Consider the following 27,449-nt stretch of genomic DNA (forward strand, 5'->3'; position numbering starts at 1 on the left):
GAAGGATTACATTTGGAGAGTTGGTCGATGGGCCGACCACATGGGAAGGTAATTGAAGGGCGTCGGTTGATAAGAAACGAGGGTCGGCCAAGTAGTGGCACGACACACACAAGCAGCGTATATATTGATGCGTTGTGGAGGCATTTGAGGCTTCAAACTTTCAAACAAGTCTCTCATAGCAAGTGTAGTGCGAAGAGGAAGGTAGAGTGCAGAAAGGGAAGGCACAGTTCTAATGTGCCCAACCTTGGGCGGCTCCACACGAAGGTAGCACACGAACTTGGGTGAAAGGTGAGGGCGCGGGTGAAGGCACCCATCATTCGTGCAGAAGTAAACAGCGCGGCGGAACTCGGGTGAAGGCGCCGGTTGTTGGGCGTGGGTGGTGACTCGTGTGAGGGTGCACCCGCCCATCATTCAAAGGTGTTCTTGGGTGAGGTCGCCCGCCGGTTGTGCAAAGGTGTGCACGGGTGACTCGGGTGAGGTCGCCCGCCCGCCGTGTAAGGTGAACAAGGTTCGGTTGTGAAGTGTGGAAGGCAGCTCGTGTGAGGGTGCGCCCGCCCGACTTGGGTAAAGGATCTTGGTTATCACACGATGGTGTGATGAAGTTGTAAATTTGGCTAAGTATGAAACTTGGTGTTTCCCAAGTATACTTGTAAGTTTTGTAACATTGAAAGATTATATAATAGATTATTCGGGCAGACTCATTGTTCAGGGAGTTGCCCCTCCCTTTATACTATGCAATTGTGTTCTCTTATAATTGCTGATGATAATGAATGTGTATGGGTGTTCATTGGTATAAAGGAAACATTAATAATTACTTGGTTGCGAAACACAAACTAAGTAGGATAAGTGGTTAGGCATAGTCCACGAACATAAGTATTGGTGAAAAGAAAGTGTTCGGTGGTGCCGCACCTCGCCAAGAGCGGTTGAAAGACTACCGTCATCTCCGGCGTCATGACGGGAGGGGTCAGGGGGTAGCGCCGAGGGTGGGGTGGAGGGGGGTGAGGGAGGGCCGAGGGTAGGGAGGGGGTGTAGGGGAAGTGGGGTGAGGGAGGGCTAGGGGGGAGGATGGGTGAGGGAGGGTCGGGGGGAAGGGGGGCCGATGGGGGAGGGAAGAGGTGACAGGTCGGGTGATTGTTCTTTTTTTTTTAATTGTCTTATTTAATTTTTTTTTTTTTTATTCTTTTAATTTTTAGTTTGTTTTGATTTTTTTTTAATATGTTTTTTTTTTTTTTTTTTATTTTATTCTTTCTCTTTTTAATTTTGTTTTTTTTCTTTTTTAAAATTGTATTAATTTTTTTTCCAATTTTTGTTTTTTAATGTTTTTTTTGGTTTTTGTTTTTAAATTTTTGTTATTTTTTGTTTATTTATTTTTATAATGTTAATTCATAAAAATAATTCTTAAATTTTTATATTTTGTTATCTTTTATTTTTGATTTTGTTTATTTAAATTTATTTATTATTTTTTGTTTTTTAAATTTTTTTGGTAAATATATATATATATTTTTAATAAGAGGTTTTTCTTTTTTATTTGTTTTTTAAACTTAAAAAAATGTTTTTAAATTTTTTTGTGGTTCAATTTGTTTTTATTTAGATTATATATATATATATATATATATATTTTTTTTTTTTTTTTTTTAAATTTTCATTTATTTATTTATTTTTTGTTAATTTTTTATTCATTTTTTTCCTTTTTATTTGTTTTATAACTTAAAAAAATGTTTCTAGATTTTTTTGTGGTTCAATTTGTTTTTCTTTAAATTATATGTATATATATTTTAAAATTGCCATTTATTTATTTATCTTTTGTTAATTTTTTATTCAATTTTTTACTTTTACGGATTAATTTTGGTTTTTCTTTACATGTTTATATTTTTTTTGGTTTTTATTTTTGTTTTTGTTTTCTATATATTTTTTTTGTATTGATTTTTTTTTGTCATGTTTTTTAATTTTAATTTTTATGTTTTATGCTTTTTTTTTTTTAATTTTTATTTTGTTATGCTTTTTATTTTTATTTTTTTATTATATATTTTTATGTTTTATTACTAACATGTTTTTATTATTTTTATTTTTGTCATGTTTTATGCTTTTTTTTAAAACATTTTTATAGCTTTTCTATTTGTTTGTTTGTTTTTTTTTAATATATTTTTTTGTATTTGATATTTTTTGTCGTGTTTTTTTATTTATATTTTTATGTTTTATTACTAACATGAAAATCACCAACATTTAAACAAAATATCCACACTTAATTCATTAGAAAATTTAAAGTGTAAAAACTAAGCCCTTTAAACAAAAAACGTTGATGCTCATCATCACTTTTCAAAATCAAGATGAAAATCACTAACAAAAAAAAATGTTTACACTTGATACATAAACAAATTTAAAGTGTCAAAAATAAGCCCTCTAAAAAAATGTGTTGATGCTGCATCAACACTTTTCAAAATCAACATGAAAATCACTAACATTTAAAAAAATGTGTTGATGTTGCATCAACACTTTTCAAAATCAACATGAAAATTACTAATATCGAAAAAAAATATATTCATACTTGATACATAAGAAAATTTAAAGTGCCAAAAATATGCTCCAAAAAAAAAGGTGTATTCTGGCATCACCACTTTTCAGAATAGGGTGATTTTTTGCTACCTCAAAAAAACAGATACCAGTTCACTTTCTCGTTTGATCGATAACTATGTTGACCTCTAAGGCCTACAAGATCTACATTCTATGCCAACATTAGATTGAGGTTAGTTGGGATGTTACTTTTGATAAAGATGTAGCCTTTAGGAGGTATAAAGAGTCTCATATGGAGATTGACAGTGAGGAGGAGGAGGCTCTAAAGGATGTGGGTACAAATCCATCTAGTCCTATTGTTCATTCTAAAAACTATCATGAGGAGTCAGTGAGCTATTGGACCTACCTAGAGATGTTGCAGTGACCAGGAAAAGGCCAACATAACTTCGTGACACTTTGCAGGATGCAAAGAGGCATGCAAATCCTAGTGGTACTTTCAAGGAGAGAAGACAACTACAAAAGTTCTTGAGTTATATGGAATTAATGAGCCACATCATTGATTTTGAACCTTCCAGTTATGAGAAGGTATCAGACCAACAATTTTGGAAGGATGCCATGATGGAGGAGTATCAATCCATCATGAAGAATGATGTGTGGGAGATAGTTTCGAGGCTAGAGGGGAATTCGGTAGTAACTTCCAAGTGGATCTATACATTCAAGCATGCAATAGATGGCAACATCGAGAAGTAGAAAGTGAGGCTTATGGTGAGAGTATTCTCCCAGAAAGAGGGAGATGATTATGAGGAGACTTTTGCTCCAGTCACCAAGTACACTTCCATCAAGGTTATTATTTTTCTTTCTTCAATTATTGGTTGGAGGTTACATTATATGGTTGTAAAGGCTGTGTTCCTCAATGATGTCATTGAGGAAGAAGTGTACATATAACAACATCGGGGCTTTGTGATACATGAGAAGGAGTCCCAGGTTTGTATATTGAAGAAGGTTTTCTATAAACTCAAGCAGACACCCAGGGCATGGTATTCTAGGATATGATGAGTTTGGGATTCACCAAGAGTGATGTGTATCATGACCTTTACTTCATGGTTGTTGATGGTGATCCTTTGATATTGGTGTTGTATGTTGATAATATGCTCCTCACTCAGGTAGAGAGGCTCATTGTTAGGTGCAAAAGGGAGTTGGCTTCGGAGTTCGAGATGAAGGAGATTGACTTGATGCATTATTTATTGAAATTGGAGGTGTGGCAAAGACTAGGTGAAATCTTCCTTGGACAAGGGAAGTACACAATTCAGATCTTGAGGACATTTGGTATGATGGACTACAAGTCCATGAATACACCTATAGTGACAAATTTAAAGAAGTTGAGTGATTCTGCTTCACATTCAAATTTGGTGGATCCCACTATGTAAAGGCAGTTGATTGGATCCTCGATGAACCTGGTTAACACTAGGCCAAGTATTTACTTTATAGTGAACACCCTGAGCTGGTTTATGGTTGAGTCAAGGCATGCACATTATGTTGCAGTGAAGCATGTGTTGAGGTACCTACATGATACAATTGGATATGGTATGAGATATGTCTCAGGTGGTGAAGTGAGGCTGCAAGGATATGCTGATTCTGATTGTGTCGGGAGTGTAATGGATAGAAAGAGCACCTCAAGGTGTTGCTTTAACTTGGGATCAACTATGATATCTTGGTTTAGCAGGAAGAATACTTTTGCAGTAATTAGTATAGTAGAAGCATAATATATTTCAACCAATGCTACAAGTCAGGAAGCAATGTGGTTTGAGAGGCTTCTTGCAAGGCTATTTGATCAGGTGCTAGAGATGACCTTTATATATTGTGATAATCAAAGTTGTGTTAAGCTTTTAGAGAAACTAATATTTCATGACACGTCAAATCACATTGAGATCAAATATATCTTCATCCGAGACATGGTGCATAAGGGAGCAGTGATGCTCCAGTACATACCCACATACAAGCAGATTGTGGACATTCTCACCAAACCTCTTTCTAGGGGGGAGCGTGTGTACTTCAAAGACAAGCTTGACATGATGCTGAATGTCTCCCTCTCTAAGAGGGAGCGTTGATGTTTTTGTAACATTGAGCAAAAATTCTCCCATGGGGTCATGTTGATTTGACTATGGGAGAATGATGCATTCAACCATGGGGCCATGCTGGTTTAGCTAGGGGTGAATGGACCAGGGGCAGTATTTCTCCCATCAAGCCATGCTAATTTGGCTAGGGGAGATTGGCCCATGATGCTCACATTTCTTTCTATGGGATGGATTGATCTATTTTTTATAGTGCAGGTTTGATCTATTTATCTAATGAGGTTTTTACTCATTAATGGAATAAAAAATTATAGTCTAATGTTGATTTGTAATGTAGGTTCCATAAGTGAAGGGGTTTATTGTGATGAGGTGCCTCTTTATGGTTATCCACTCAACATTAGAACTCTATATAAATAGAAAAGGATGTGAGAGACGAATCATTAACATAACAAGCTCATTCATTCTTTTCTAGTCAAGGAAAAGTTTAACTAAGGAGAAATATGTTTGTTAAGGATCATCTTTCATCTCTCATCATCATCTCTATCTCTCTCTTGGAGTTCACATGTGTGAGAAGGATGAGTTTGACCAAACCGATTTGACCAGATTTGACTGTAGTTGCACGTGTGGAGAGTTGATCATAGTTTGGCCGTATTTGATTGTAGCTGCATGTGTGAAAGTTGACCGCATGGCTGAACTTGAAAATAGGTTGGATGTTTGACTAGTGTTGACTTATGATTTTTTTGACTGGCTTGACTAGCATTGACCAATAGTTGTTTGACCAGGCTTGACTGGTATTTTGACTTGTAAAGTTAGCTCATATTTCTAGCCAAATTTTGATTTGTAAAGCTTGTTGAAAAGACAATTTCTCCTCAAGAAAAGATTGTTAGGTTTTCTGCCAAGGTTGGGTTTCCTAGGGTAAAAATATTGTGTCTATTGTGCATGTCTATCTTCCTATGATTTTTATTTTTTCTGCTGCATTTACAATTAATATTTTTATGTGTAATTATTCAATGATATTAGTGGCACGAGAAAAACTTTTTGAAAATCATTAGCAAGTACTTAACATATCATAAAATTGTATTCTATTGCACATGTTATAGAATTTCAATAGGAATTTGTTTCATGGCCATTAAATAAAAATGTTTCTGGCACAAAATGGGTCTTTAGGAACATATTGAATGAGAATGCACAAGTTGCAAGAAATAAGGCTAGATTGGTATGCAAAGGCTATGATCAAGTTGAAGGAATATATTTTGAAGGGAATTTTGCCTCTATAGCAAGATTAGAGGCAATAAGGATGTTCCTAACGTTTGCATGTCACAATTTTTTTAAAGCAGAGCAGATGGATGTAAAATCAACTTTCTTGAATGGTGAGCTTGAAGAAGAGGTTTAAATAGATCTACCTGAAGGTTTTTAGCTCTTAGAAAATCTCGAAGAATTATGTAGTTTGAAAAAGGAATTGTACAAACTTAAGCAAGCACCCAGAGCATGGTATTATAGATTAGACAAATGCTCACAACAAGAAGGATTCAAAAGAGGTACATCTCACAATAATTATATGAAACCCGAGTATGATAATCTTTTAATTATTGTTTTTTATGTCGATGACATCATTTTTGGTAGTGATGCAAATTTACTCAACCAAAAATTTTCCGCAGATTTGAAAACTTGATTTGACATGTCCATGCGTGGAGAACTCTCATTTTTTCTTGGATTTCATATTACTCGATCAGAAAAAGGCATGTTCATCTCCAAGAGCAAGTAACTCAAAGAAATGTTGAAGAAATTTTGAATGGAAGAGTTTTCTCTTATCAATACTCCTATGGTCATTGGATGTAATCTCAACAAATATGATAAGTCACTAAAAGTAAATAAAAAAATGTATAGATCAATAATTGACAGTCTTTTGTATCTAACTGTCTCATAGCCAAATATTATGCAAGTTGTTGGTAGTTGCAAGGTATTAATTAGCCCCAAACAAAGTCACCTCTTAGTTACCAAGAACATTTTTAGATATTTAAGAGGCATAATGGTCTATGGTCTATGGTATTCAAAGGGTCAAAATTTTTCATTGATTGCACACGTAAATGTTGATTGGACTGGAATTGTATATGATAGGAAAATCACAAGTTGTGGTTCTTTCTTTCTTTGAAATTTCTTAGTGGCATGTTTCAACAAAAGCAAACGTCTATCTCTCTTTCTATTTCTAAATCCAAGTACATAACAACTACATCAAGTTGTGCTCATATTTTGTGGGTGAAACAAACATTACAGGACATGAATTTAAGTTTGGATAAACCTATTCCAATTATCCATGCTAATACAAGCACTATCATTATATCCAAGAATTTTGTTCTTCATTCGAAGACCAATCATATCCCCATTAATTACCACTTTTGTAGATAATAGATGGTTGATAAGATTGTGAAGTCTGAATATATCTCAACAAAGGAACAAGTTGTAGATATCTTCACCAAGCCTCTTGATTGATCACTTTTTGAGTATTTAAGGCATAATTTGGGAGTGATGTCTCACTCTTCTTTGTGAAATTTTGGCTTCTATTACAACAACTAGAAATTATTCTTATAATTGATTATTATTAAGGGCAGTTTATTTGATACAACGAACAATGAATAAAATCACAACTACAATTTTCGCAAAAATAAAATATTATGCGGAATCAAAACTACAACTGAGAAAAATAAAGCACATACACACAATAAAATTGAAACTGTTATTTTTGGACAAATGTCCTTGGAAAAACCCAATGTGGTAAAACCGGTGAAATAGATGAGGGTTTTATTATTATTCTGCAACAGCAAAATTATGAGTACAATAAGTTGGATGCCAAACTGACAACCCTCTCTTAATAAAATACTAGAAAAATTATTAAGGGATTTTTTCCCTTGTCCACAAGCAATCTAGCAACAAGCTGCCCACAAACATTGGCTATCCAAGACCCCTGCACAAATGTTGCGTAGTCCTTCACACACACTCCTTGGATCTTCCTCTGAATCAAACGTCCTGCTTGTTGTTTCCTATGGAAGTGATTCTCTGGCCCTCTAGAAAATTAACTCAACATATGGCACCTGAATTGACCTCCTCTTCAACTGAATCAAACTACCTTCTTGAGGCTCTACGCAAGCCCCTGCGCAACCTCTTGTGGAATAACTCGACCTCTCTTAGCTGACTCTTCCAGCAATGGAAATATCCTTTGGAATCTCTGTTTCTCCTCCTCTGCCTCTGCTACTGATCTATGGCTCGAATTATCTTCTCGGTTGAATCTCTACTCTCTAGGAAATTCAATATGCCTAGATCACCCACTCACTCCATGTGTCTTCTCCATCCCCATCGTCTTGCTCTTATAATATCTCGTTGGTGAACCAACTACCATTATTGTATCTCCATCAATGACTAAGATCATCTCAAAATAATTACGTGTGTGTTTCTAAAGCATTCTCACTTTTCTCAATTAATTCCCTTCAATTAATCAATTTTCCTAAGTTAGACTTAGTCATTTTTTAATTATGGATAAATTAGTTTAATTGAGTTGGCTTTGGCTATTTTCTCTCGAAACCTTTTATGGGTTTTGGATATCATGTGTTTCTTAGTCTCTTTGACCAAAGTCGAGACTAAAGAACCTGTCAAATGCTACAAAAACTAACACTCCTTCTTAACGAGGAAGGTGTTCTACTATCTTTCTCTTGTAGCATCTTCCATCACGCTATCGATGTGTGACAACTGTGACAAACTTCCAATGCCCATCAAGATATTGTGCATACTCTGATTCATATGCCAATATATAGCTGAACCATCATGCTTCTGCACTGATGTTAACATTACACTGTACCATCCTGTACTATTGCCAAAAATGCTCTATGTTTCCACTCATCTCATGTTGTTGCTACTGTAACTATTGCACTGAGAAATGAAATTTGAATCAACTTTGTCCCTGTACTGGCTCTACAATTATCTCCTAAGTCTCTAACTGCAACTAGCCTCTGCACTATCTAATGGGTATCTATCTGCGCCCTAACTAGTTCTGCACCCCTCAATAACTGACTGCTACTAGTCTCTACAACTGTCCCTCAATATCTGACTGTGCCAACTGACATTGATCCATCTACTACTTAATACCATGGGAACCTATAGTAAGAGTAATGATCCATATGAGAAGTAAACTACAACCGTTGATGCTCCTCTATGGGCTCTACCCAATTTTTTGCAACTTTGGGGTCTAAATCTCAAGGTCTCCCCACCTCTCTCTTGGAGGTATAACTGCATACAAAGTGAAATCATCCTCGAGCCTGTTTGAAAAATTATCAATCTCTGCCGAAGTTTCTACTTGCTCTGACTTCTCCTTCTTGGGATTCTTGGTACTGTAGTGACCAAACTCACCACATATGAAGCACTTGATTTTTGACATGTCTTTATTTTTATTTTCTTCTCCCTTTGAGCCTTGTCCCTGACTGGGACCTTTCTTTGCCTTCCCCTTTAATGTAAGGGAAACATTCTCCTCATCCTTCACACTCTTCTTTCCTTTTCTAATGCTGTTGCTGATATTACTCTTGACCATAGCAAGCCTCATCTCATATTGAGTGAAATAAACCCATAATTGATCCCATCCAGGTACTTGATCTCTAGTAATACCTTGGATGAAAATTTTCCACTCCTTGGTGAAACTGTTGAGATTTGTACACACCATCTCACTCTCGAGAGGTGTCTCTCCAATTTATGTAAGATCATCTTAGACATTTTGAATTCTAGTGAAATAAGGGGCGATTCCTTCACCCTTATGCATCTTGGTCATCCTAAAATTCTCTTTCAAGAACATCTTCTAGTTCTTAGAAGGATTCTGGAAAAGCATAACAACTACATCCCACATTTCTTTGACCATATTCTTGGCCGCTAGGTGTGAGAATATATGATCTCTAAATCCATCAAGGATCAATCGCTTTGCCTTGGCCATATCCTTATCGTAATTCTCTAGATTTTGCGTTCTGTAGGTATGGCTATAACTCTTTCTGCATACGTCTTCAGACCATGCTCATCTAGCAGGAAAGACATTATGGCTTTCCAAATATAATAGTTGGAGGGTCCATCTAGTCTATCCTGATCTCAAAGTCTTGTTGAGGAAATTTTTGTAAAACTCAAAACTGGGAAAATAAACAAGAATATCCTCCCTTTCCTACTCAACTACTGTTTATGTAAATCACACTCCTTGCTGAAATGTGCAAATCTTCTTACTGCTACTGCGTTTTTCAATGGAAGTCTTAGATTTCCTCCAAAAAACTGAATCTGGAAACCCTCAAGGAAAATCCATGTGTGCTACTCTCTTTCATCTTGCACTGATTCGCTATTGCAAAACTTGTTGAAAAATCACTACACCCAGATCTACTCAACGAATTCTTTGATCTTCTCATAAGAACTGCTTCCCTAGAACACCAATGCCTGCAAATATCTGCAACTGAGGAACTTCAATTTTTCTGCTGCGTGCAAATTGAAAATTGAACCCTTGTTTTGAAAATATGTTGTGGAGACAAAACTGGAATTGAGAAAAATAGAGCACACAATAAAATTGACACTGTTATTTTTGGACAAATGTCCTTGGAAAAACCTAAAGTGGGAAAATTGGCGCAACAGATGAGGGTTTTATTATTATTCTTCAGCAACAAAATTATGAGTATAATAATTTCAATTCCAAATTGACAACCCTCTCTTGAGAATATACTGGAAAAATTATTAAGGGAATTGTTTCCTTCTCCACATGTAATTCAAAAACAAGTTTCCCACAGAAACTGGCTATCCAAGACCCCTGCATAGGCTTCTATGCGGATGCTGCATAGTCCTTCACAAGAACTCCTCGGATCTTCCTATGAATTAGACACCCTGCCTGTTATGGCCTATGGAAGTGATTCTCTAGCCCTTTGGAAAATTATCCCAGTCTCCGACACCTGAATCGACCTCCTCTTCAACTGAATCGAACTGCTTTCTTGAGGCTCTGTGCAAGCCCCTATGCATCGTCCTATGGAATCACTCAACCTTTCTTAGATGACTCTTCCAACATTGGAAATCTCCTTTGGAATCTCTCTTGCTGCTCCTCTCCCTCTGCTATTGATATCTGGCTCAAATTCTCTTCCCGGTTGAATCTCCGCTCTCTAGGAAATTCAATTTGCCTAGATCACCCACTCACTTGATGTGTCTTCTCCATCCCCATCATCTTGCTCTTATAATATTTCATTGGTAAAATAATGGCCATGATTATATTTCCATCAATAACTAAGATCATCTCAAACTCAATTTGTGTGAGTTTCTAGAGGATTCTCACTTTTCTCAATTAATTCCCTTTAATTAATCGATTTCCCTAAGTTAGACTTAACCATTTTTTAATTATCGATCAATTAATTTAATTGAGTTGTCTATGGGTATTTTCACCTGAAACCTTTTCTTGGTTTTGGAGATCATGTGTTTCTTAGTCTATCTAACCAAAGTTGAGACTAGAACACCTGTCTAATGCTACAAAAACTAACATTCTCTTCACTTGTTTTCTTCACAAGCAAAGAGGACAATTTTTCATATATGTACAAGGATGGATCTAATGATTTGAGAAAAGAAAAGGGACCAAACTCATGGGAATTTTTTAGATGAATAGGAGGAGTATATGTTTAGGGGGATCAGAGTGAAAATTTGAGAACAATGACATGGTAATATTGCATTAATATTAGTTGATTTCAATAAAAGGGGGAGAATAATTAGTAGCCTACTATATTTTGTTAGGAGGAGAATGAATAGAGAGAGAGTACCTAAGCCCTTTTCCATTGATGTCAAAGGTGGAGAGTGAGAAAAAATTGGAGGTATTAGAGATGGAGAGTGATCGATCATCAACAACAAAGGGGGAAGTTTCTTCAACTTGACAGGGAGAGCATTGACATCAATTCCAAAGGGGGAGATTGTTGAGCATGTTGGCAGTGTTGTCATTGATTTCAAGTCTAAGTCATTGATGTTAAAGCATTATTTATGTCAAGTTCAGGGGGAGCTTGGTAAGTGTGTTATCATTGATGTTTTAATGTGTGTTGATGCCTAACTTGAGGTAAAGGATGAAGGTAATATATTTGAAGGCATTTATTCTTTAGTTCCTTAGCTCAAATGAGGAAACTAAGTGTTTAGGTCGATATATCTCTTATAAAACTATTCAATGATATATATCATTTTAGCCAACTTCCAAGTTATGAGAAGAAATGTCTAGTTAAAAATTAGTCATGGTTCCCAAAGGCTCTTGATTCCAGAAGGACTATCTCGGTGCAAAAATAAAATAACAAACTCAGGAGGAGCACAACAACAAGTGGTGAGTGATAGAGCGGTAAGCCACTAGTCTTAGCCTCTAATCACAAGGAGTTGGGCTAAAGCGCTAAAGTTCTTATCAAACCGCATGGTCCTTTTGACGTGCAAACAACATCAATGGGAAACAAGTGGCAAGTGGTGGAGCGGCAAGGCGGTGACATGGAATCTTGAGGTGAGGATAGGTGGAAAGTTAATTTGGTTGTTCTTGGTGGCCAAGCAACCCTTTTTTGAATGACACGTGGTGGTGACGTGGCATGACAGGTGGATAGGTGGCAGGTTAATTTGGTTGTTCTTGGTGGCCAAGAAACCCTTTTATGAATGACACGTAATAGTGATGTGGCACAAAAGGTGGCAGTGATGATGACATGGCAGCATGTGAGAGTGATACATGGTAGGTGGATTTAACATCTTTGGTAATTCAAGTGGATGTTTGGTGAGTGACACGTGGTAGTTACACGTCAGTAGAGGACACGTGGTAGGCTCACAGTGGTTTTACTTGATGACATGGATGACATGTGGAACATGATGATTTCTCCATGTGGACTTGATGAGGCAACTTTGGATGCCTTGAGATTTGTGTTAGGGACTGATTTTTCAAGGATTTTTGTGTGTTTTATGAAGGTGGGTCATTGGCCACCTCCCAACGTCCATTGGTAAGGGAATAAGCATTGCGAATGATTTATAGTGGAAGAATGATGAGCGGTGAGGCATCAAACAAAGAGTTCTTTGTTAAAATACAACACCATCAAATGAAAGTCTTGTCTATCAAACCACTCGTATATCAAAACTGCGCCCTGGTCTGCTAGTAGTGAGTGGTGAAGTAGTGGTCACAATCCTTAGTTGCAGGTGCTAGCAGAGTAAGCGCCCAAGGGGCCTATCAACCATCGATAATCGGAGCAACAAAAGGTGTAAACAAAGGTCAATGAGTAATAAAGTGGCAGGATGACGAAGGAGCATGTAATGCCCTGTAATAATAATAATAATAATAAAAATGAAATAATAATATATAAATAAATAAAACAACAAATAATGAAGAAAATATAATAATAAATAAAATAACAAGTAATGAAGAAAATATAATAATAAATAAAAATAACAAGTAACAAAAAAAACAGTAATAAATAAAAATAACAAGTAACGAAGAAAAAATAATAATAAATAAAATAACAAGTAATGAAGAAAATATAATGATAAATAAAAATAACAAGTAACGAAGAAAAGATAATAATAAATACAATTATGAATAAATATGGATAAAAAAATAAAAAAAAAAAAATATGAGTGGCCATGATGACACATGGAATGTGCACATGCGGAACCCTTTCCAATCCCCTTACCATTTTTAGAATAGTTGGTTCTATTTAATGGCGAAAAAGGGAGATGAGAAGCATTCATTTAATTCACTCATTCTTTGAGGAAGGGAATGCTACAAGACAAGGAAACTAGCGGTAGTAAGTTGATTGAGGGCTTGAGGGTGACAACTGCAAGAAATATTGGTTGCTGTTTGTCTAAGGTTGGGTGGAGAGTCGTCCCCAAAATTTCTTTTGTCTTGCCTCTATTTGAATAACTCGTTGCATTTTCAAGGATTTTTATGAGTATGATTTGTGTCTTAATAATTATGAATAAACTTATCATTCTCTTAGAATATATTAAAGGGTTTTGGTTGGAAAGTAACTTCCTTTTTCCTTTTATATTATAGAAAACTAAAGTTAGTTCATGATCACAATTGAAATACTAAGTGATTGAGGGTTTTATAAAAGTAAAAATGTTTTATGAAAACAAACCTGGAACTTTGGCTCGACTATTTTCAAAATAAATATAGCGGGCTCAATGTGCAGTCGAGATTTTCTAATGCAAAGTTATTTGTATGAAAATGTAGTTTGTTATTTCTCCAAGCAAGAATTGAAATATATATAGCTAGTGCCTTATATATATATCTAGTGCCTTCAAGAGGGCCTCCGTAGAAAGCAATGACCCAGAAATATGGATTGTGTGCTATTTGAAGAGCTGCCAAGTAGGGAAGCATTGATATCTTTGGTCTAGTTGTGGGTCGACGGATGTGTGAAGATGAAAAATAAAGCACCCATTGGGGACATGAGCAGATAACAAGCTAATGATAAGAAGACAATGGTTAGAGCCACAAATAGGGATATAGTAGTAGTGAGAAATCTTTGGAGCACGATTACAGAGACATTTGGTGGATAGTGCACAACCTTTAGTTTCTATGTCCTTATGTAGTTTCAACAGTTGGTTGTTGGTAACTAGCATAACAAGTTGTAAATTTGTTCAGTGATATCCAATAATTGTGTCAACTTCACACTAGTAAGGTGAGCAAGACAAAATCCCCTTGCGGGCACCTATGGCTAGTTTTAATCCATTACAGGGATGGTTTTCCAGTTATGGACAAATGATGATTAATGAATTAAGTAATAATTGGGAAATCTAATTTCGCAACCCAAAACTATTGCAACAAGATAGCACTAGAGTTTGTGTAATCAACTTAAAAAAAAAGGAATATCGTAGTTTCAGAAGTTGTTAACTGTTTCGAATGGACCAATCAACAACTTGGCGAATCGAGTGACCAAATGGTTGAGCAGTGGAACATGTAAAGTATAGACAATAGATTATGTTGTATAGGAAATTGTGGATCTTTCCCCTTTCATAGTTGTAATTTGCTCTTGAATGCACCAAATCCATCGTTTTCATTGTAGATCTAGGTAAGGTCCCATGAGCATGGAATTTGTAGTATTTTCTAAAGAGATTACGATTTTTTTAATTAGTTCTACAACGATACTCAAGATACCAGAGCCTTACATCGAGTTTTTGTGTCAATATTCAATTTGATTAACACTTTTGAGGTTTTTGATCAAAGTTTTTGTTAAATCGAAAAGTTCTTTGCTGCTCCAAGAACAAAATTTACCTAAAAATAAAGTTGTTAAAATAAACTTCAAAGAAGTTTCTTTTGTGGATGGGTCTCCCACTTCAGTAGCCTTAATTTTATTTCTCGATCTTGTGACCCAAATATGTCATTCTAAACATAGACTAAGGGTGTGCACTTGGATTAATAAAATATAACTCGTATTCACTCTCCTGCAATGATTATTTTGCTTAATCTACTCTCTTTTGCTAAATGCCCTTTTGCATCTCGTATATCGTGCTATCTCGCCATATGTGGCAAACAAATCTTCTACATTGGTTTTATGTCTCATGCTTTGTTTTAGTCCTTTTTTGGGTAAATCTTTCTCCCAACTTTTTTTTGTTCTTCCAACTTTCTCTACACTGTAATATTTAGTTTGTCTTTAGTATTGCAAATGTATATTGGTATTTTGGCCATTGCCTTCGTTGTTCATATTTAATTTGTAACTTGCTCTACTTTTATATTAGTCTTTCCTTTATTTATGTAAAATATGGTAGCTAGGTGTTTCTCTGCTGTTATTGTATTCTCATTTGAACAAATCCCTTTCCATGAGGTAAATATGTAAATCTAGTTTGAACAAATCTGTAATTGGTGACTACTATGTCTTCAAATATGCATTTGTTTATGGCTTTCAGGTAACAATTTAAGTTTTATATTATGTTACCAACTTTTACATTCGTATACTTTTTCCCCACGCTTACCAATGGATGACCTTTCATTATTTATATAAATGACTGTGTTGAAATACCTCCATATAAGCAATTTTCATGGTCGGGTAATTTTAGGACAACATTCCATTTCGATATAAATAACTCCACAGAAAACCTGCATTTAGGCCAATCTCGTGGGCGGGTAAGAAAAGTAATCAGTGTTACACAAATCGAGGAAGTTCATGAAATGTTTTTAATATATTCTTAATATAATATTTGTTTCGTAAAATTTTTCGTTTAATATAAATTATTAAATAATAGGGTTGAAAATTATGATAAAGAAAGTATATTTTCTTTTTATTTGTGTATACAATACCTTATTAAGGTGGCATAAGTCATAATTATGTAAACCATTTTTCATTAAGTGTGGCTGGCTACCAATGGGAATATAATTCATGATTTGGATTGAGACGATGTAAATGGGAGCTTTATTGTGTCACAAGGTGAAAAGTAAAAGATAATATGCCGTAAATAATCCAATCAAAATCTCGTAATATTGGCCAATTGAAAGGACAACGAAAAAGTCCAATTTTTTTTTAAATCAACACAAAATTTCCATTAATCAAAAGATGCTTACTGAGTACATGGATAGCAATAGTCTTCATTTGGAAGTGCAAAATGCTTGGCACCGTAGCTACATGCAACTAACCTGAACTAATTTGTTGCTAAAAAAAAATACCTAGACCATCCTTTTACATACTATTTTTGAACATATTCATATAAGGCCTTACTCAGGAAATGACAAAAAATGTTTCCAAATGCATATATTGAGCCTCTAAGAACCAAAAGCCCAAAAATACAACAATGGAAGGAGGGAAAAATGACTGTAACACCCTCCTCCCACATCTACCCAAGTAACCGATCAACTGGGGTAAATATGTGATGAGAAGTTACTATCATATGATTTGACTCCCTATGTGTCAGTTGAGGAAGTGGAATCGATGGAAACACACCACATAGACCTTCCACATCAAAAACAAAACTCCCATGAGCCATCCCAACCACTCAGGTAACCAGCCCCTGAGACCAAATGAAGTGTTAGTGCATCAAACCCCTAGACACTTCCTTGATATGGACAAGGGTGTGTCTGGGATGCTCCAGTCACTCCCACAGCAAGGCTTCGATGCATCTGGGGACTTTTCTCCTCAGTCCTGTGCCTGCGACTCTGTGATTTGTGCCTTTTTCAAGCCAAGAGCCTAAGCCGCTACCCATAACTCCATGACACTTCCAGAACTGAAGGATAACAACATAATAATGATACAAATGCAATTACTTGAACACGAAATTGACTGGACCCCTACTAACCATGAAAAGCATTTCGTCAAACATGTCACAAATATGTAATCTATAGGTTTAAACAACATATCTGATCATAAGGGCCTCATACTTTTCTGAGAATTGCGAAGAAGCATTGTTCCCTTATATCATTAGTTGCATTATCATCTATTAGGTCATAGATACATTGTTCACTCATTTACAAATAAAAAGATGAGGAGAGCCATACATCATCACTGTCATAATACATGCTTATAACTAACATAATAATAACATAAATATCAAGGATACATCAACCATATAATCCATATATAAACCAATACATTTACACATAAGATACCAAGGAAAGAACCTCTTATTAATGGATGCAAAATCGAACCCGATATGGGACTACCGTGTTTCACCCAACCATAGATTGGCTGAGCCAAATATCTCTTCAGCTAATCACCCCCGTGCCATATCCAAGCATGAATGTGGGACTCAAACCAAAGAACCAACTAGGGCATTCCGAGGCTAAACCACCTCACCCTCATCAATAGAAACCAGGCTTTATCGCAATCCACACTAGATCACTAGGAAAAAAAATAAACATGTAATAATAGGCTTTACCATGATCTCCACCAGATCAATAGGTCAAAACAAGAATGGATGCCATCGAATTTCTCCACCTACACTGTGAGGAATTTTCCTGTCTCCTAGTCTTTAGGCCTTACCACAATCCACATCAGATCACTAGGCCATAATCGAGACACCAGTCTTTGGGCTTTACTGCAATCAACACTGGATTACTAGGCGCTAACCGAGACTCCACTCTCCAGGCTTTATCATAGATCTCATCCTAAGATTACTAGGCTTGATGTAGAGCACCCACCTTTAGGCTTTATCGTATATCATGCCATTCACGGGTCGAGGATTCTTAGGCCCACCAAGGCAACAAAAAATCTAGGTTTACCACAACCCACAGTTTGGTTCAAGGGTTACTATGCCATGACAGTTCTTTTATTTAGAGATCCACCCCACTCAGCTTCGAATCCATCCAATAATCCAGCTTAACCAAAACATGAGAACCCCATCATACCATATTTATCTGGAAATGGTAAGGCTAAAAAACACTGTCACACCTGGAAAAACCCCTGCCAATGACAAAAAGAGAACCGAGAACACACATGCAACACCATGTATGCCAAATATAGCAAGGAAACCACACATACTAATCTATACCTTTAAAGAATCCTACTGTAGCTACTTGATCCCGCTCTTCCTTGCTTGATTTCTACTTCCTCTTTGCCTCCTTTGATTTTCTTGATCCAATGGTGAAATTCTCTAAGAAAACACTAAGTGCCCAAGAGTGCGTGAGAGAGAGAATAATGAGAGAGCTCCAAAACTGAACTAACAAAAGGTTACACTGACCAAGCCTGAGCAAAAGCTTGAGAAAAAGCTTCACTCACCAAGCCTTAGCCAAAATCTTCCCAACTGATCCTCAGAAGCCTTTTTATCAATGAGGCCTCTATTTTCTTCATTTTCCATTATTTTCCTTCAATTTCCTCCTCACATGCAACCTGTGACCTTTCACCTTCATTTTCTCCTAATTTCCATTATTTTCATAAATAAAATGCCAATAAATGCCTCATGCCTTTCCAAATCCTTTGCCATTGCCTTTTCCAATTTCCTTAGCCATAATAAACCAAATGAACACCCACATTAGGATGTCTTGCCCACCATTCAACTTGGAATACATGTCCCATGACCGTGGTCTTATATTTTTTTATATGAATTTTTAACCAGGGCTGTTACAATGACGGAAGAGGTTTGCAATGGAAAGATTTCAGAACCGACCATGATCATCGTGATATTTCTTTGTGATCCACCAGACCATAATTATACTTCTAGAACTAAAAAGAGTTGAAAAAACAAAATCGTTGCAAAGCTGGTACCTTTAATTGGAGATGACCACTAGATAAATATGAGCTCCATTAACTAGGGGAACAATGTTAGAAGGTGAAGCAGTGTTGACTGATGGAACATTAATCACTATAGGGTTGTCAGTAAAAATTCATATAACATGTAGTGGGATAATTAATGTTAAAAATTGTTATATATGTGTGTGTGTGAGAGAGAGATGATATAGTAAGAATAAGAAAAATATGAATACACAAAAAAAATAATATAGAACGAAAAATATATATATAAATAGTATATGTCAAATAAGGAGAGGTATGATAGATAAAAGGTAAAAAAGTGATGAATAAGAGAAAAGTATAGAAATAAATAAAAGGTCGGAGTAAGAAGAGTCAATATATATTTAGAAATGAATGTATATAAGGAGTAGTAATGGTTAATGAATAAATGTAGAAAAGGTATATGATGAGGACAAATCAAATAAAGAGAGATAAGAAGAAAAACAAAGTATAATAATAAAGAGAGAAAGGAACAAGAACGTGAAAATATTATAGGGTATAATAAAAGAGAGAGTAAGAAGGTTAAAAGAAAAAAAGGGAAAAGAGGAATTACATAAAAATTATATATTATAACACATATAGAGCATGATTGACATGCACACATATTTTTTAAAACTGTTGGTTATTTTGAAAGCCAATCATCACTAATAAGACTTGGTTTGGGAAATACTATTGAATTGTATTCATATATTGGAACAAGTTTTGGAATGAAAACATGAAAAAAATTTTAAATTGGAAATGAGTCAAACATGATAGTTCACACATGGGTTTAAAATACCATGGGTAGATTTGATGATGATGTGGAGGAATTTCATGGCCATAATTTATTTTATCATGGTATAATTAATGAAATTAGTGTATGAAATATATTTTCAGCAGGGGCTCCTGTCACGAGCTTGCTCTTTCTCTGTGTCTCTTCGTATTTCTCTGATGGCCAACTCCTGATGAACCAGTGATGAACCTACTTGGATCTTTCACACTCTGATGGCCTCAAATAACGCAATCCACACCTTCAAACGGCCTTGGTGTCCCTTCGATCTTTTGGCGAACTTCCTGCGAACTTGAGATGAAAGCACAGAGAAAACTACTACCACAGCGGACTTATAAATACACAAAGGTACTCAATAGCAGAATGGCATACTCATTTTATTTCAGAATGGAGAAATTTTTTACAGGATGCTCACAGAACTTTTATAGAAATGGATTCTATACAGAGATAGACTAATCTCGCATTTACCGGACTTTTCACAGCTCAAAATTGAACAAGTTACTACCGGAGGCTACCTGGCGAGGTATAGACTCTGTCTCAGAATCAAACTTAACACCCAAACAATTGACTCTTCTAATGGTTTGGCCACTTTAGGTTCTTACCAGTGCCGAGCACACTGATACGTAGGCTTCTCAAACAAGCTAAGGACTTTGAGTGATTTCTCGTGTTGCAAGCAGATCAGACTAGATGTCCGCAGATGCAGAGCAGGAGAACACTCGACTCAAACACACACACCAACTCTCCAATGGCTGATGCCCAACAAATGAACCTTACCCTTCTTATATAGGATGAGAAGGGGGGACAAACATTATTGTTGGTCGGACAGAAATGACTTAAAGATTAAAGAATCATTGCTTTTCAGTCTTTACCAGAGCGACGTCCGCGCAAATATTCGAGTCCATAAAGCAGACCGAATAATTGCTTTCGGGTAACGCATGAGATATAGCCTGTAAAGTAGATTCATGTACCTAAAACAAATCTGACAGACACTATGGCTATCTACACAGTGGATACTTTTGTACAAAAATCCCACGAGAAAAGACTAGATGAGAATATTTACACTGTGGAAGATTTTAAACAGTAAAGCCCATGGGAACTCTGGTCACAATTAAGCCCTTGTGACTGGTACGTAATCAAAATACAGTCAGATCAGGGAATCTGCCTCTTTTATAAAGTAGATCGTCACATACCTTAGTATAGATTCTCCGGACTATCATGGGTTTACCCAATATGATTTGATGCTGGACTTTGGTTAAGACACACCATTCTAAGTGCTCTCTCATGTATTCCCGGAGGGAATAATTTGTCATGTGGAAAGGGTCCCACTCTTTGACTGTCATTTCTATGACTGTGCTATAAATACGATGGAAACACTCTCCTATATTATTCTCAAAACACTTATAACAGTATTTTCTTTCATAATTTTCATGATATACTGGATCCATGGCTGTTCTGCTGACTCCATAGTTTGTCCACCAGTTCTGAAACCATTCACATTGCAGATTCTTCTGGGATGCTGCTAGCATACTGAATTTCAGCTTTGTATAATGGGTTTCATTTCTATCATAAACATTCAGGAAGTCCCACCAGAGCTTTTTGTATCCTGCAAAATCATAAACTGTGTCAGGGAATATTACCTTGGGATCATTTCTGGGCCATCGAGCACATGGTTGGACTTGAGATTGTCCTGGCTTGTCCCACAAATCTATGATTCTGTAGATACAGTAATAGCTTTCATAGATTCCTGTGTCACGGCCTCCATGATACCAAATACTGGCAATGTCATGAAAATTCGTTTCCAGGGCCCTTCTTGCGGTTCCAGCATTTGCTTTTGCTTTTTCATACATCATATCATGGATCCATTTTCTACCCTTTGGGTACACCTTTCTTTCAGGTACATAGTGCTGGAGATCAGTGTGAGGCTGTAAGTTGGCATCAAGGACTTTTGTGTTCCTTAATTGCCATGTGGGTTTCCAGTTGTCTCTGTATGTATCCCAGTCTTGATTATCTGGAATGGTTCTCAAGACTTCTCGTTTTTGGTTCTGGTCCCACTCAGTAATAATCATCATGACATGTGCTGCGTTTTGTTCAAGGTATTCCCTGCTGAGGAAGTCAGGAAGACAATTATCTTCTCCTTTGATGTGCTCTATAGAAAAATCAAAATTTGCAAAGAGCGCCTGCCATCTAGCAAACTTTGCTTCTTCTGGTTTCTTGATGTCCTTGGATAGGACTTTCTTCATTGCTGACGCATCTGTTCTGAGAAGAAAAGGCTTGTTTATTAGATATACTACAAACTTGCTGATGCAATTCCATGCAACTTTCACTTCTCTTTAATTAACAGAATAATTTTGTTCTGCTGGGTTCCATACCCCTGAGGCAAACTGTACCACTTGTTCTTCATTGTCGACTTTTTGTTTCAGAATCCCTCCCCAGCCAATGTCACTGGCGCCGGATTCGACTATCTTGAATGCTTCATCATCTGCTACATACAGTATAGGCAAAGACTTTACCTTTTCTTTGATTTCCTGCACTGCTCTAGTATGGGCATCTGACCATTGAGGGGGATTTTTACCAAGCTGCTTATTGAGTACATTCCTGTCACTGGCACAGTCTTGATAAAAACTGCTCACATAATTTAGGCAGCCAAGGAACCTTTGCAGCTGTGTCTTGTCTTTTAAGACATCTGGAAATTTGTCTGCAAAGTCAATGGCATGTTGTTGCAGAGAGTTTTGTCCATTAGAAATCTGGTGGCCTAAGAACTTTATAGAAGTCTGAAATACTTCTATTTTCTTTTTGCTAAGCACAAGCCCATTTTTCTTGACCAACTTCATGAAAATATTTACATGTTTGAAGTGATCATCAATATTTTTAGAAAAAATTAAAACATCATCAATATATACAGGTAGCCAATTAAAATATGGCTTAAAAATATCATCCATGACCTTTTGAAACTTTGAAGGAGCATTTTTAAGACCGAATGGCATGACATTCCATTCATAGTGTCCTCCAGGAATACTAAAAGCAATTTTGAACTTATCTTCCTCATTAATGGCAACTTGCCAAAATCCTGCTTTTAAATCGAACTTTGAAAATATTTTGGCTCCTGCAATTCTTCTGATCACATCTCCTTTATGTGGAATGGGATAAGTATCATCGGCCAAGACTGAATTTAGAGGCTTGTAATTTATCACAAGTCTAGGGATACATCTAATTTGTTTAGCTCTTTTGTTTACATAGAATCCATAGCAATTCCAGGGGCTAGGGGATTCTCTGATTAATCCTCTGTTGAGCAACTGCTGAATTTCTTCTTGGCATAATTCTCTGTATTCTTGGCTCATAGGGATTGCTCTGCTTTTACAGGGCTTTCCTGTGTATCCTTCTTTATAGGGCAACTTGATGGTATGTTGCTTTCTGTGCCAAAAAGCATTTGGCTCTTCTGAACAACATTTTTCTTCCAGTTTTCCTTTCAGTTCTTGGATTCTTCTTTTGATTTGAGGTAGTTTCAGCTGTTCTTCTACTCTCAATGTGCTTTTTAGATCTTTAAGATCTGATAGCAAAGATTCTGCTTTGTCTAATTTCTGCATGGCTTGAACCATTGTAGAAACTCTTGGGGTTGAAACATAAGGAAGCTCAATTCTTTTTCTTCTACCTTTGGATGTAGGTACAGAAATAAAATAACCAGCTCTACTTCCCTTCAACCTGGCTGAGCCATGAGGTTCTACTGCAGCTAAAAAGACATTCCCTAATATACAATCAACAGGGATGTCTGCTATGGCAAACTTCATGTATACACAATGGGTATCAAAACATAGTGAAGCTCTAGGAATTTCATATTTGAGTTTCTTATTTCCTAGGCCTACAACTTCTCTTTCAGCAGGGACCCAATACTTTGCTGGAACATTTCTGATGTTAAGAATATTAATATCTGCACCAGAATCTAATAATGCAGTCATGAAAAATATCTGGCCTTGGATACAGATTTTTACCTTGACATGATGTTGCTGATATGTGATGGTAAACAGTCTCATATCTTGAAAGCCAAAATTTGGGTCTGGCCTTCCTTCAGCAACATGAATTTCTTGACTATAGGCTGTTGTGTTCCAGGATTCTTCTTCTTTTTCTTCTTTAATCTCCTTGCCTTTCTTAATTTCTACAATTTGAGCTTTGATTGCAGAAATTTCTACTTTGAGTTGGTGAATTTCACCACTCACTTCTCCCAAAGTCAGGGATCTTACTTTCCCTGGTTTCTGGTGATGCATTTGGAAAGATTTAATGTTCCTTTCATAGGATGCATCGACAAACAAATGTTTCTTACCTGATTCTTTTGAAGCTTTTGATTTAAGCTGATCTGTGAATGCTTCTATTAGGCGGTTCTTCATGTCTCCATCCTCCATTGTCCTGATATGAGATAAAATCTTCATTTCTGCCTCTTCTTCAGCAGATGCCATTAGGGCTTTTTCTTTAGGAGGCCTTGTTTCTTCTTCCTCTTCACTGGAGCTGTACACAAAATCAGAATCATCTTCATAAAAGATATGGCAAACACATTCATATGAATTTGAACAAGAACATTCAGATGAATCAGAATTAGAATACTGGCCTATGTTAACTTGAAATTCCTCCTCTGATGAAGTACTGAAAGAATCAAGAGATGATTCTTCTAATTGGTGTTGCTGGGTTGAATCTTTGATGATAAGGTTTGGACACCTTTCTGTGACATGGGTCTTTGATTTGCATCTCAGGCAAAAGATTGGGCCTGAATGCTCTTTCTTAACCTGTTTAGCTTTTTGAGCATAAACAACTGTCTTTTTTCCCTTATTAAGCTTTGATTCTTCCCCTTGGGGACATCTTGAAGCTGTATGCCCAGTCTGGCCACACAACCAGCAAGTAATTTTGTTCCATTTTTCTTGCTTGGATGTATGCAAATGAATGTCAGAAGGAGTATAATAATGGGTTTTTGGGATATATTTGTAGTGACCCTTCTTTTTATGGCTTTTATCCCTTGTAGAATACTTCCTTTTATTTTTTGGATAATTCCTTCTATTCTTGTAGAAAGTCTCTTTGAATTCTCTTTTGGCCCTTTTCCTAGACTTTCTCTTTTTGACCAATGGGTCATCTATTGTCAGTCCATATTTGCTGCAAATGGACTTTCTATCTGGTAGTCTGGACAATTTTTCCAAAGACTTGTTCACCTTTGAACTGGTACAAAGACTTACCAGTGTCTTTGTAATATGGGAATAAATTTCTCCCCATGTATAAGACTCAAAAGGCAACTGAAAAATTTCTTGCAATCTAATATAATCAACAAATCTAGAGGGTAGAGCAGCCAGATATACCTGCTTCCAAAGCAAGTTTTTAGAATCTTTCACCTCATAGATTCGCTGCATCCAATCTCTATGAAAATCATCAAATTGAGACATCTTATGACATTTGAGGTTGATCAAGATGACCTCATGCTTGTTGGCAATTTCTGTCTCACTGCCACACCAATGTTCCAGAATCATTGATGTTAGCACACCAATCATATTGCTTATTACGGTACCATCAGGATTATGAATAACATCTCCTTTTTCATCCTTGAGAACTTCTGCTTCCATGGTCTCAATAAGTTTAGGAGAAGATTCAGTTTCCCACCATCTGAGAAGAGTACCTGTAAAACATTGGATGATGGTTCTGCATGCATCTACCTCTGATTTTCCTCTAAGACACATTAGTTTATATTCAGTATACATTAAATCAATCATCTGGCGAATTTGGCCAATGCTCATGTTGTCTATGTTCCACTCTCTATGGGAATCAGGAAAGAAAGTATGGGCTTCAGGCAATTTTCCCTTCCCTTCGATGTCAGGAGCAGAATATCTGGAAAATCCATGTTCACGAGGCTCATATATTGGGAGGATTTGTGTTTCCTGAGACTTTTTTTCTTCTGTTTCTGGTTCCCTGAATAAGGAAGCAATACTGATGTGTTCAGATTCATCAGTCTTTGAGGTGGTTTCTTTGGGGAACAACAGAGGGAATTTCTGTACATTCCTTATTTGATTCTCAATCTTTATATTTCTTTTTACCAAGAAAGAATTTGGAACTGGCTTCTCAACTTTTGTGATCTGCATCCTTTCAAATTTCTCATTCAAGCCAGTAAGGAGTGTCTTAGTTACATCAATATGTCCAACTAAGTTTTCTCCTATTTCATCAATCTTATTCAATGATTCCTTGGTGTAAGAACAAGTCATGCTGGAATCAAATTGTAAATTATTCAAACAAGAATTTACATTATTAAGTGAGGACTGTACAACATCTACTTGCTTCTTTACATCTTCTGCCTTAGCCACATTCATTTCCAGACCTTTTATAGCAGTATTGGTCCAATTTAACTGTTCACTAGCCTTTTGAATTCTACCATCAATTCCTAAGGCATTATCATCTTTTTGAACTAGGGGAATGTCTTTGGCTGCATTTGTCTTTTCTCCCAAGATGATTCCTTTATATGGGGGAAAAGTAGTAGGAGTTTCAACTGTGGATCCATCAATTGCAGTCCATCCATGCTTATCAGTCATACTGCTAGAAGTAGCACCAGTTAAAACATTTATAGGAGCAATTTTATCTTTCCATGAGTAGAAAGATATCAAAACATTATTGACTTCCATATAATGTTTCCAGTCTATTGCTAACTTTCTTTTCTGATTTGGGGTATATCCTTGGTCAAATTCATCTGCTTGAGGATTTGTATACAAATCCCAATTCAACATTTCTTTCATCCATTTAGAGCTGATTTGTGATTTTAAGCATCCATCCATAAGTGCAAAAAACTTATGCATTTCCATGACTGCAGGCGTTTTACAGTCAGAAGGAATCTGTTTGAATCTGCATTCTGGAATCAGTTCTGATTGCTCAAGTTTTCCTAACCCATATCTCGGCTGTGCTGGTCTCATTAAGCAAATCATCTGAGTAAGCCTAGGGTCTTCTTCTTCTATTGAATGGATCATAAGGACATGATCTGAATCGGGCTCAGGCTCATGTGGGAAAGGAATATCAGAACATTTAGGATTCGGGCATGAGCTGATAGAAGTGGATGGAGGAGCAACACCAGTGCGAGGATTATGGTGCAGATGAACATTCTGTTCGGCTAGAGTAAGCAGATTTATGACATTTGTACAATCTGGACATTTTACTTCTAAAGAAGAAAAATTAACAAGCTGAGCTAATTCGAAAAGCTGTGGATGTTTACAAGAAGAAAAGGATGATGATGAACAGGCGGTGTCAACAGTGGAGGGATCTCTGTAGTACTTGGAGGATTTACAAGCAGCGTCAATCCTTCGACGATCAATAGTTGATCTGCGGGGAAAGGATATGACAGCATTTGAAGCATTTTCGGTGATGTTGGCAGAAGTGATATTTCGGGGAATTTGTGGCCTGGAATGATTTACGACCCAATGTTCAGGGAATTGCAGATCTTCCCATTTGATTAATAGGTGCTCAATTTTTTGGTTTTTTGGATCAGTTTTGACTACCACACTTGATTTGGAATCTCGACTGGGAGTATGTCGGATGGCTGGCCATAGAGTGTTGGTATGTCTAAAACAGGCTTTGGTCTGAATGGCTATATTGTTCCTTTTTCTCTTCATATCAAAACCCATAGTATGGATTTGCAGCTGTAAGATATCTTTAATGGTTTCATCAAACACATATATGGAAAAGTTTGGGAAACAATCAAAATATACAGGGCCATCAGACAAAGGGGCTACAATCCCACCGATTATAGAATCTGTATATCTATTGTGCGTTAGATCTCTAACAGTAGCAAGCACAAATGTTTCTAATCCTTTATGAACTAAAGGATTGATGCCAACTCGGATGCAACCAAGATGCAGATAATTTGTCTTTAATTTCTTTGCTTCTGCT

Source organism: Pinus tabuliformis, chromosome Q (genome assembly GCF_031772625.1).
Source record: "Pinus tabuliformis cultivar Carrire ecotype Pingquan chromosome Q, CPIR1, whole genome shotgun sequence".
Classification (NCBI taxonomy): domain Eukaryota; kingdom Viridiplantae; phylum Streptophyta; class Pinopsida; order Pinales; family Pinaceae; genus Pinus; species Pinus tabuliformis.